This window comes from Notolabrus celidotus, chromosome 19 (genome assembly GCF_009762535.1).
Source record: "Notolabrus celidotus isolate fNotCel1 chromosome 19, fNotCel1.pri, whole genome shotgun sequence".
Lineage (NCBI taxonomy): Eukaryota > Metazoa > Chordata > Actinopteri > Labriformes > Labridae > Notolabrus > Notolabrus celidotus.
In genome coordinates this window covers 9,585,537-9,598,649 of record NC_048290.1, presented here as the reverse complement: position 1 = coordinate 9,598,649, position 13,113 = coordinate 9,585,537, and the positions used below count along the sequence as shown (strand labels likewise).

General features: G+C 39.7%; 1 protein-coding gene across 1 annotated transcript in view; it reads left to right on the top strand.

Annotated features, from left to right (window-relative positions):
* Positions 1–13,113, top strand: part of LOC117830879 (astrotactin-2-like) — a 484,162-nt gene that overhangs the window by 254,837 nt on the left and 216,212 nt on the right. The window lies entirely within an intron of this gene.

The following is a 13,113-nucleotide window of genomic DNA, read 5'->3' as shown; positions in this document are numbered from 1 at the left end:
TGCAATCAAGTGTTTACTCGCTGTATTATAGCTGCTGTAAGATCACTCTATCGGCATTCACTTTTAGCAGAGATCAGTTTGGAGTGCAGTTTCACACTTGTGAAAAATTAGCTCGGTGCAATTTGAAGATGAGGAGCTGTTGTGACACCAGGCTTTGCCACAGCAATAAATCCAGCTCATTACCAAACACATTACCGATCGTTATAATGAGGAATGTTGTAACATGGGCTATCTGTGCCATTGGTCACACCATTGTGACCGATGGGACATTTACACTGAAGAGGAGACATTATGCATGATGGGTTCACCTACCCTTGGCAGAATATGTTAATTAGTCCTCTTTATCACCATCACCCACAAGTGGTGCCAAATATAACACAGGACATATTCTTTAGATACTGTGCTTTTTTCATCTTGGGATAATAAATCCTTCAAGTCACATATTCAGTGTTAGAGAAAGATGTATTCTTTGCTTTTATAGAACATTTCTCGTCTTATTTGCTTTCAATGATTTAATACTGTTAAACTGTCCCGTATTTCCATTTATAACCTTAAACAGATAACTGTTAAGGTTATCTTTAGTACATTTTCTGTGCAAATAATTCCCGTGAAATTAAAGCCATGCTGACAAAGCTCCTCACAGCTCTGCGAAGGACACTGCCGAGAGATGTCCCATATGAGGTAAATGTTGAAAGGGTTTTCTTTGGCAGCCAATAACTGAGGGTGAACATGTGTCACTGGTGCAAAACTGTGAACCAATGCTACAACATAATAGTGTGTTAAGAGTTCAGACACTTGAACTATTCAGAAATCTTTAGAGTGTGGTTAAAGGGAAAATTCTGGTTGATCAGTCCTTGAAAGGTTAGTGCCACAGAAGAAAAATGAAAGCCTTTTTGTTCCTTGATTAAAAAAAAATTAGTTTGTACATTTGGGTTTGGGTTTTCCATTCATCACTACAGTACATCTGTTAGTCCATTTCATTCTTCGAAGCGCTATATCTCTAGAATGCTTGTATGGAGTATCTTCAAATTTGGTACTAACACCCCCTCAGAATCAAGAATTGTTAGGTTAAGTTTTGGTGATCAAAGGTCAAAGGTCAAGATCACTCTGACCTCACTTTGGGCCCATTCTTGTACTCATTGAACTCATTACCCAAACAACATTACCTCGATTTTCTGAAATGGGAATTTTTAAACTTAAGGTCAGAGGTTGACATCACTGTGATCTGTAAAAACCCACTTTGGGGCATAATTCAAGAAGTCATACAGTAGTTCTGAAATATATTATAAGATATTTGAAAAATGGCCAAAAGCTAACAGAGCTGTTCTATCATGAAGTCCAGAATTTTCCAATTTTGGACCCACGGTTACTTGGACTGGAAAGTAAACTGGTTAGATGCTAGTGGTCAGAGGTTAAAGGTTAAAAGTTAGTGTTACCTTGCAAGCAGCCATCTTCACGAATGCAATATCTCTGTAATACCTTGAGACAATTGTATTACATTTCATCTTGTAGTATGACTACTACGCCGTGCTACAGTAGTAGGCACACAATGCTGTAAAGGCTTGCTAGCTAGCTGGGCACTCAGCCTTCTTTTTCTGCTGCTGCTGCTTTTTTGTCTTCCCTCAGTTATATGGCAGTTGGCATATAGAACTACTAATGCTCCCTACCATGAACCAGTTAGTGACACATCAATACGGGACGCTTATTTTTAGCGCAATATCAATATATATGTTTTAAAGACTGTTACCATCAATACTGCTATATTGCGACAGCCCTATTTCCAACCACTGACTTCTTGGAGAGGGGGTTGTGTACCACACCGATTCTTCCTTCTCAGGACATACCTGGGTTCGGGTCTCTGAAGGCATATTAAAGCCAAGATGATTTAGTCCCATATTCAATCTACTAGTTAGGATAACAATGTATTACTCCACTGGGTTATATAAATGGAAATACAGGACAAGTGTGCCCTATAAATTCAGCCCTGCCCACTTAATAAGAGGGGAGCTGAAGGAATTCCGTCTCCCCACTAAGGACGATGTTGTCATTGGTGGGTATAGTTTCTTGTACCACTTGCTGGTGTGTGACAAATGGAATACAGATGTAAAAAGTTATCTAACAGACATTTGAGTACAGAGACAGTTGGCTAGTTTGCACAAGAGAAAAGCTGTTGTCTTACATCTCTTACTTGGAGAAGAAGCAGTGGGTACTGCGGGTGGGGGGGGGGGGGGGGGGGGGGGGGGGTTGGGTCTATATCCAGCAGCACACAATCATAAGGAAAAGCTGTACATTATTTTCCCTAAACCCCGAGAGATGGGGAAAACATGACAGTAATGGAGAATCGGTGAGCCTCAGGGCTGTCTGGATTGGAGTTTTCCACAAATCTGTGTTGGAGTTGCAACAAAAGCAAATAAAGGAGCAGTATATACATGTTAAATACATCATTCTTGTGCTTTAAAAAACCAGCAACATTCTCTTGGTTCTAATTTGCATTTAAGAGAAAACACTTCTGTCTGCTCAGCTGGAGAACTACAGTAGCATTTCTGTCTGCTCAGCTAAACCCTGCAGCTGTTCACCTACTCCTGTCCTGGTGTCCACAAACCTGCATATTTCTACTTTTTCTGCTTTTATATCAACATTCCTCACTTCCTTGTCAGCATGCATTGCCCTAGATTCTTGTAGGAATCATCTAATACCTGGACTGTGTGAAAATGTTGGCTCATGCACAGATATTGCAGAGTAACTCCCTTGGCTTTCCAATTCCCCCATCTTGGCAGCCACTCCTGGAACCTTATTTGGAGGATATTTCATAAAGGATGATCAGGAAGCCCGCCAGGTGTAAAATTGCTATCAACATGAATAATTTATCGGATATAGGATTATGCAATATCAAGTAATAATTAAGGAGGTTGGAATTCTGCCTGCCCCGCAATTCCGTATTGCAATCCATGACACCCGACCAGATGTCAGTTACCTCTTTAACACCTGGCAACTTCCTCTGTCTTAGGCGGAAGGATGGCTTTTTGATAACAAGGAAATCCAAGTCAAGGCCAAGGCAGACACTGCCAAAAAGATTAGAAGTAAAAAGCTGAAGTCTTAAATAAACAGGGGGCTATCAGACAGGCTAATGCTAATCTATCGTCTCATTTTAAGACAAGTTTGAAACCTCTTCAGGGTATCATTTAAACCAACTTAACTCAAGTCCGTACCTCCTAGATTTGCATTTTGATACCGAGACTTTTTCATACCTGCCTCATTTAAATACACTGAATCTAATTGACAGTGCGTAATTCCTCATCTGAATTTCATCTGGATAAGAAGCACATGAAAAGACTCATGTAAGCAGGACTGGATACTCTGTACCAACTGAACTGCCCAATTAAAGATCCCTTTCTTCCCTGAGAGAAGTTGTTAGACTCTGCTATCAAAGTGCATGAGTCAGCACTTCTCCCGTGCCATGTGAAGTCTGGAGAGGGAGGTTGGTTTTTATGTTTTGATCTGTGAGGAGTGGTCCATTAAAGTGAGATGCGCACAGAAGCCCTTTCTTTTGTTCTTCTACAAGCCCCCAGACATGCCTTTTTTCCAGCTCTGTGAACACTGGTTCTAATGATGTGGAATTGACATGCTGTAAGCTGCTGTTAGTGTCCCCTTCTCCCTCTGAAGTTTGGGCAGGGGTAGAGATTCATCCTACACTTTTTGAAGTGTCTTGTTCAGTGCTTTGATTTGATCTGCAGTATGTCAGTGACTTCACAGTATTAGACGTCCCAAAAGTGGCGGGATATGTTGACCGTCCGTCGATGTACTCTCCTCCCTCCCCCCGGCGTGTGATCAGCGTTGAGACGAGACTAGAATAAGTGGAGGGACTTTGCTGTAATGTTGCTCCTTTCACACTCAGCATGCACATTATGCTTGGTGCTACAGTGCTGCCCATTTTTCCTGCTCAATGTACTGTACACATCAAAGAGTGTTGTGGGTATTAAGAGGCTTTTTGCTTGTGACATTCTGTCGAGCCACAGTCAAGCCTAGAGTTTGTAAGAAATGTTAGAATTTCCCCTCACCAGACACCAAAACTAGAGTCTGAAACATCCTTCAGAAGAAAAGGTACATTTAATAAGAAGTCAATCAAAGCTACAGGCTTATCAAGAGGTACACAAAAGAGAGCTTTCAAATAGCTGAGATGAAAAGTGAATAGTGATACCCTTTTAAAACAGCCGAGGGCGTCTCTTTGAATTCTCTTTGTATAGCTAATATTCATCGCTGAATGGATTCACATAAATGTTTCAGCAGCAGATGCAGTTTAGGATGTATCGCAAGTATTTCAAACTCATAGATGATACAGGAGCGGCCCGCAGAAGTACATTTGTTGACCACGCCAAATACATAAACTAGTGGATGGTCACTCTCTCTTTACACCTCACATATTTGTCATAAGTGATGTCTTCACACTTGCTTAGCAGGTTTAAAAGAGATAATTATTACCATTATTACTGTTATTACCATTGTTTAAATAATAATAATAATACTTGAATGTCATTTTAATGATTTTTCTGGTATTTATCTTATCTTTTTTCATTGATTTGATTTGAAGTATTTTATTTTACTATCCTCTATCTTGTTTTAGTCTTGCATCATTTTGTTCTTTTGTGAAGCACTTTAGGCTGCATGCTTGAATGTAGGAAAGGTTCTCTAAAAATAAAGATGAGTTGAGGTGAGTTGAGACTTGCTCAATCCCCCAATCCCCCAATTCAAATCACAGTGTCCACCCAAAGCCTAAGCATCAGACCCTCGTGGATTTAAATGGTGTCTGGCGAGTAGTGCAAGAGTCTCTGTGTCCGTGAGGGCTTGAGATGGTATAAAGATGAGGAATGGGACATCATTGCAAAACATCACATGAAACCTGGAAACAAAATGTGCCATTCAGTAATAACAAAAAATACAAATCCAGCTTGGAGTTTTGTTTCTTACAGCACACTCTGGGGTGTAGGCTTCATGTTTATTGTTTATTTGTTATACTTCTTTAACCTGTAAGCCCATCAGTTTTTGACCAGTCCAATTTACAGACCAATGGCACAACACTTGTGGAAGTTTTGGGGTTAAAGAGGCTTTCTCATTTCAAACATAGATATAAAGTAACACTGTGTGCAAAGTTTCAAATTGCTGTATGGATATGTTTTAATAATTCCAGAATTTGTGTAAACTGCTTAAAATGGTCCTTCCTTAAAATTCTGAAATGTCTTAACAAGATCTTCTAATTGGTTAATCGGTGCTGCTGGCACAGCGGAACAGCATGCCCTTTAATGACAAGGAAGGAAATGGTCTGCCCATAGCTCTGCTCACAAAAGGCCTCCCGAGGGCTAGCCAATCAGAGGAAAGAGGGGGTTGTACAGTGTAACGTTTCAACAGAGGTACCAGAGGGACCTAATCGAACCCCAACCTTCAGAATGAGAGATGACTGACTCAACCACGGAGCCACAGCTGCAGCGTTTTTTAACACTACATGCAACATATCCTATTCTTGCTGAAATAGAAACATTTCAGTCCACACAGCTTTTGGAGCAATTTGGGGTTCAACTACACTCTCCATTAAGCCAAAACTTTTATTTTCTTCAACCTTTCTGATTTTGTTTTTGTTTTTTCGAGCACATAAAAAGCAGATTTTCCCTCAAAGATGCCTAAAACATTGTTTTTCAAGTCCTCCTGTGAAAACCACACATGTTTAAGGCAGAGCCTCAGGAAGGTGATGTCTTTGTAAAACTTTGGGTAACAAAATGTTCCATCACTGTTTTCTTGTGGGCAACATTCCAGCAGAACTTTGAAGTCATTGCAGTTTTGTCATATTACATTAAGATATGTCCTGAAAAAGTTCCTCCCTTATTGGCATGCATGCTGCTCCCTGCTGTGGTGGGGATGTATTTCCATGAGCTGGCTAGAAGCTGTGCTGCTGTTTTGATGTGTCACAACCAATACTTTGGCTCATTACGATGAGGATAACCTTATGGTTATTATCCAGCTCTTCTCCTGTTTAATTGATGCTTTGAAGTAGCACATGAAAGCAGTTGTGCTCTATGTTGTGTGTGTGTGTGTGCAAAAGAGAGGGAGAGAGAGTGTGTGCATGTGTGTTTGTGTGATCCATGGTGCTGTGCTCAGCTTCACTTTGAGCGCTCCTCAATCTTCGCTGCAGACAAAACACAGCGATTACAGCTGTGGGAATGCAGCCCAAGGGCTTCTTCACAACGTGCCATACAGCTGATGTAGTGCCAAGTCAGAGCAGTGTGTGACTCTGTTCTGCATGTGTTTGGTGTGTGACTGAACTAGAGACACAGGGAGGGATCACAGAGAGATCTGCTGTCCCATCTGACCAAGTTTCTTTCCTTTTAATTAGTCATCTGTTACTTTTATGGCCATCAATTTAGTAAATGGCTATTATATACTTATCACATAAAACAACAATTATCATTAAATGATAAGATTAATATTTATGTGAAATTCCAGGTTTTAATTAAAGCAGCAAAACACTCTCAAACCATTTTTACTGAGATTGTTTTGCTCCCTTCCTCCAAAAATGTTGTTTTGATTTGGAAAAAAAAATGTAATGTTGACCTATTTTCATGAACAGAAGCATGGATAGGGTTTCGCTTTTTTAAATACCAAGATAACGTGCTCTGCAGACGGAACATGGTTGTATTGCATTTGTGAATAGTAAGGATGGGGATCAAAACCTGGTTCAATTAGGGACACGGTTCCACATTTGTCAAAATGTTTGAGCTTATTGATACTGCTGTCAAGTCTTGTGGCTCCCATGGTGTAACACTACATGTTGAGTTGAGTCACGCCATTTAAATCTAACCATTGGAGCACAGCCATACATTGACTTTTAATTTTTTTTCAACAGTTCGTTCTTCGGGATTTCATTCCGAAGAACGAAGAAGTAAGCTTTTTAGGATGACTGAACATGTGAAGAGGTCTAAAGTTTGGTAAAATGTAATACCTTTGACTGTCTCTTGGTTGAGCTACTGCTGCTGGATAGTGAGCCTACACATTGGAAACAACACCCAAACTTTGTAAGAACTCCTGTAAATTGAAAATAGTATTCTGATGTTGGAAGCTATGTCAAAAACAGCAGGATACATGCTAGGTAGCTAGCTAAATAAGGTGACATATGGATATTAAGATGTGGTCAAGGTCTGGTCAGTGAGATAACTATTGGGTGCAGATAAATAAAATGTCATGATGTGTTCAAATGTCAAGAAAAAAATGTAAGTTTTGGATGAGATATGTGTTTTTCTGACAATATAGAATACAGTATATACTACATATTGTTGCTGACAGGTAGAAACCTTGTATCTCCTCATTTAATCATTTGATTATCGATTGATCTTCCTTTATTACTGTCATTGGGCTTTCTAATATATAACAAATTAAAATATATATAAAAAAAGCTTGTGTTTGGATCTCATACAGTGTTTGATTAGATGAAAAATACAGTGGTTTTGGAGATAAAGTTTCTGCCTTTCAGTGACGATATGGAATTCCCATATTTTTAAATTTGTAGTATGAGCTGTAATCATCTTAAAATACATCATTAAAAAAACTGATGCTTGGATTTTTTATAGAGAATATACAAATAAGAACACACCATTTATTTTCTGTTCACTGGAAACATTAGTCTTGTCTTTCCACCAAATAGTAGAGGAGTATTGATAGTCGCTAGATAAAGACTCGGATTGTTAAGGAGTCTTGATAATGGCATCAATATCCATAAAAACTAACAACTTCATTCTTGAATTAGCGCTACAACAACTGTCTTTCTGACTGCTAAGTAATTCCTAAATACAGCGTACACTTTCAGTGAATTAATGATTTGGATAAATTATGTGATTGATCCTGTTTGCAGTGGTTGGTAGCCAAGCTTCTATGGCGGGCTGGTTTCTCAATAAATTGCCAAGCTGACCCAGATAATACACTTACTATTGAGAAGTACCTCATACAACCCCACTTCATAAAAAGCACCCTTACATGTGCACAAGCAGACATCTTACTCTAAAAACAGTTAACATGTACAATGAAACTACGCTCCCACTGAGCTTTAGAGATTACAAAATCCTTCATTAAATATTTTGTTTCCCCTGATCCTGAAAATTGATCCTGCTCCTTGAATTCTTTCACCATCTCAGAAAATGATGTTTGCTCGAGTTTTTCTCCTTATTGAAGTCACTATATCCTTTTTTCAAATCCGTGCTATGGCTTTATTCACATGATTTCCCACAATTTTCACACAAGGGGACTTGAAGCTGCTTAATAGGGGGTATTCAACCAAGTGGAACTTGGGCAGCACAGACCAAAAGTGTGTGAACATGCCCGACGGATATTGAACAGAAAAAGATGTTAGTAGCCTGTGAGGAGAGGTTGTCTATTTTACTTAAGAAGTCTTTCTTGAGAAGTCGGCAAAACTTCAACCCAAACTGGAGAGTGCAGTAATTCTGCTCTCTTAATAATGTGGAAAATATTCATAAGTTTATTCAGAGAAGTGTGACAGAGGTTGAGAATGCTGCTTGTGTTGACACATTGAGGACACGTAGAGCAAACAGCCATACTCTGTCCTCAGTTTATCCCCTGTCTGTCTCAGTCAGCCCTGCCACTCCTCTCTGGCTGAGACCAGCTTCAGGAGCAGCTGTTAAAGTGATCCTTTGGTTCTCATTTTCTAAAGTCATTCTCATAAAGTTTGGCTGGCTGGGCAGAGTTGAAGCAGGTTGCATTTGAAGTTCTTTTTTTTATCACTATTTCTCTTTGCAGACAGCACTGTCCTCCCATCAGTCATCATGGATATTCTGTCAAACTCTTATACCACTCCAGCTTTGTTGGGAAGACACAAAATGCAGACTGGGAAACTTTTTTCTAACATTATGGGATTTTTTTGCCTAGCTTATCTGTCAAAGTCAGACTGCATAGAACATGGACGGCCAAAAGTCTTGGTCACCCTGATGGAAATGCTGACTCAAAATAATTTTGAGCTTATAGAAACTGGCAAAGATGTGGCTGTAGCTTAGCCGCCCAACAACTACGTTGTGCCCAACTGTCAGTCAAATCAGCCACCCTCATTCTGCCTAGTTTTGCCTAATTTGTTTAATAAAATATGCAAGGGTTAGTGTATAGTGAGCTGGTGGTTATGTGAATTACAATCCCAACAGGGTGAGCAAGACCCCAACACTTCCTCACCATATGGGGATTCTACTTCACATAACTACCTGTTCACTATACGCTACCACTTATGGTTTAATTTACTTTGTAGTGATCAGCAACTTGGAGATAAACTCACCAGCTCTGCTGCCATTAGCTGGATTGAGACAGAATCTTCCCGCACTTGGGGCTTGCTTGGAGCCAATTAACTCCTCTGGCAGCTCTCACATCTGTGCACGGTAACTTTAGTGTCCTTCCCGTATTTGTCATGGCCCTTGAGCCTGGTTGTGACCATAGACTGTAAATAAAAATGGACAGCGTTGCTCCGCCTCTTCCCGTTGTACAGTTCTGAAGCCAAAAAATCCCTCTCCTGGGCGCAGCCATTGTGCAGCCAGAGCCTGTGAAGCCTTTGTAATAAGCTCCGCCCTACAGCGTAACGTCACAAGACGCTGTGTGCCCTTTGAAGTTTCGTTCTACGGCGGCTGTGAATCAAAGGAAACCCGGAAGTAAAACCCCGTTTTTAAACTCTAATAACTAACGAAAAATAAACTTTTCTGAAAAAAGAGGCCTTGGACACAAAACAGTCAAATACTAACTACATATAACCACAGCATACGGATGTGAGAAACATTCGTACAACGTGTATTTATTTTTTAAAGTTTGACTGCTCCCCCATTCAAAAACGGATTTTTTGACCTATACTGCAGCCAGCCACCAGGGGGCAGTCACACTGCTGAAAGCCTCACCACCAGGGCCGTATCCGGCACGCTTGGTTGTGACACTCACAAAACTAGCATGATATGGAAACTAACTTTTGCCACAGTGTCAACAGGCAGTTGACACTGAAATCTACTGGACTCCTTACCATTGATTTGACATGATTGCTGTTCTTAGTGTTGCTTTGGTCAAGAATTAATCACTGCTACTACGGGGTTTCAACCAATCAGAATCAGGTACTTAACACAGCAGGGCAGTAAATCTAGTTAAGTAAGTAAATAGATACATAAATTCATGCACATAAAGGAAACTCAGACATTATGTGTTCTGAATTGTGAACAAATAAGGTCATGATATCATTAAATAGTCAAATTCCCACAGCAATAAATGGTCTAATGCCTCGCTAAAGAGAAACACAGCGATGCTTAGAAGGTAGGAAGCCCACTCCATATCAGCTGGCCATTGCTTACAGCCAAAATAATAAATAAAACATTAAATACATCAACATTACATTCTTTCAGCACCCATATGATGACACCCACCAGGTTGGCTGTAAGTGTGAATGCCTATCATATAATGCAAGTCATGTTCAAGGCCCCAAAAACAGCCACGGTTCCAGCGGTTAAATTTGCTGATAGCAAATTCATCATGGTTCTTTACATCCCGCTTTTGAGTCTAATCTGTTGATACTGCGCTTGGTCATAACAGCACTCTTTGATACTCTGAGTCAAAGAGTCAGGGGATTGTCTTTGATGTTGCCTACAGCACTGCCATTTATATTCAGGTGGCAACTTATTTTTTGTGGTATGAACATCTTTTTTAACATTTTTGTAAGGTATTTTGGGGAGAGAAATAAATGGTAAGAGGATTTCATTGTTAGGAATAATTGAGTGAAATAAAGTTCATGAATAATTTAGAGGTTCAGCTGGAAAAATAAATGACAATGACATGAATACAGAGCAGAAGCACAAATAACCTTAACCTCTATCAAAGCAAGGCATAGTAGGCTGCTGGCTATGTCCTCTGCTGGTGAAATTGCAGATTTTATGTGCCGCTTGATGTTGCTGCTCTCATCTTGGTGATGCCGGCGGAACCTTATAAATACACACAGACACACACATAGGGGAAATATGTTGTAAACAGAGTAATTAAAACTAGCAACTTTTGCTTTCAGACCACCTGTTTTGCTTTGGCTTGGAGGTGTATCTGTGGGTTCCTTTAGTGAGGGATTCATGTTTGAATTTAACCTTTATCTTCTTAAGCAGGGTACAAACCACAAAATATTAAGGCGTATTTTGGGCCCAGTTCCCCCCCTTTTGACAGAAGTCAAAAAAGTCTAGATTTTTCAGAAGACAATTTGAGCCACACCAATTAGAAATCATAAATATTAAACATGTTCAATATTTATGATCAGATATCCTGTTATGTGGGGGAAACCTAAGGCAGTTAAGCACACAATTTGTGGATTGTCTTGTGGATTGGACCAACAGCCAATCAGGAGGCAAGCTGACTAAATAAGGACAACAAATGCAGCCATGGCAACAATGATAAGCATGAAGCTTAAAGGTAGATGGATGTAAGAATTGAAAGAATTGAAGGACCAACTTGTGGATATGCGGCGATAACACAAGTGTTTAAACAATGTGTTCTGTTAAACATACCACAATTAAACTGACAATGTATCAGGTAGCTCAGCAGCTAGCAACATTTAGCTTGTCAACCATTCTGTTGTCAATGTTTTTTTATTCTAAAGTCACCTTTGACCTTGAGAGATTGTTGGTAAATTGAACGTGTTAGTGTATGATAGGGGTGTGCATAGACATCAATATCTGTAGCTGAGTCTGTACTCGGTTAGAAAAACAGAAAATGGGTGTGGCTTATACCGGACATGTTCTTTTTTTTAGCTTCCTTACAACAGTTATCATAAAACATAAGAACAGACGTAACCAAATCACACAAATTAACATTAGACTGAAAGAGGTAACTTTAATTCTGGCTATGCAGTTTTTTGTGCCTAACCATAACCCTGCAAAGCATCAAATGGATCTACTATTGTATATATATGAAACATATTTCTACTCCCCTTCTCCCTACTGTACTTCCTTCTATTTCTCTGTCGCTCATTATTTAAATTTTTAACCAAAGTTTCAGACGCTCAATGCATGCCTACAGTAGCACCTCCTATGTTTTGCCTCTCTCCTCCTTAATGTGAGACTGAATTTGCCAAAGTGATCAAGACAAAGTTTAAACTAACCAACAACTGTCTTTTTAAGTGAAGGAAATTAACACATGGTTAAAAACTAAAGGATCTAAGCTTTATGTTTAAGTTTAGTTTCTGGGTTTTTTAAAGGAATCTACCTGCGTGACACAAGGCTAACACTGCCAAACTCTGCAAGGCAGACGGCTATGCCACTGGTGTGCAGCCCGCTGCCTGCATGTAGAAAGACGAGGCCCACAATATCTATTGTATAACCTCAATAATGTGGACTACATGAAACAACTTTCAACTGGGGCCTTTTAAAAGGAAATTAACACTCTGCTAAAATGACAGTCCCTTAATGTTATTTTGATGTTCATTGTGGATTTTTGACTGAAGCCACAGCCTCAGTGAATGAATCCAGGAGGGAGGTGCAAAGAAAGATGACTGGAAGTTCAGGGCCACAGGCAGACAAAGCGCATAACTTGAAAATGGACTTTGTTTCTAATTTCCGGGTAATAATGAGCATATTCACATATGAACATTTCCATGTTCACCTCATTACCTGTGTCTTTCCAAATTGATATTCATATTTAGTCTCATTCCTTGTGTGTGATGTGCTCTGTTGCACCCCACACAGTATGAGAACAAAGCTGATAAATCTGTCATTTGCCGTCATGTGTGGGGTCTCACATTCTCACAATCTATTACTGTGGGATAAGCTTCAACCAGATAGATTATTCTGATTTTTTTTTCATTCATAGACATTGTTGAATCTATTTTGAATCATTACAAGAATCACCTGCTGTATAGAAACACCTCTGTCTGTATATCATTCAAAGATGCACATAATGGAATGGAAACCCGCTCTAATTTCAGCCTCCCTGCAGTGGTTGCCTTTTCATTTTAGGACTGCTTTTAAGTTTCATATTATCAAGCCGCAGCATGGTTTTTCCATCACAGCAGCTACATTATTCTGACCTTTTAACTCCCCGTGAGGCAGATAGTACCTGACTGCACTA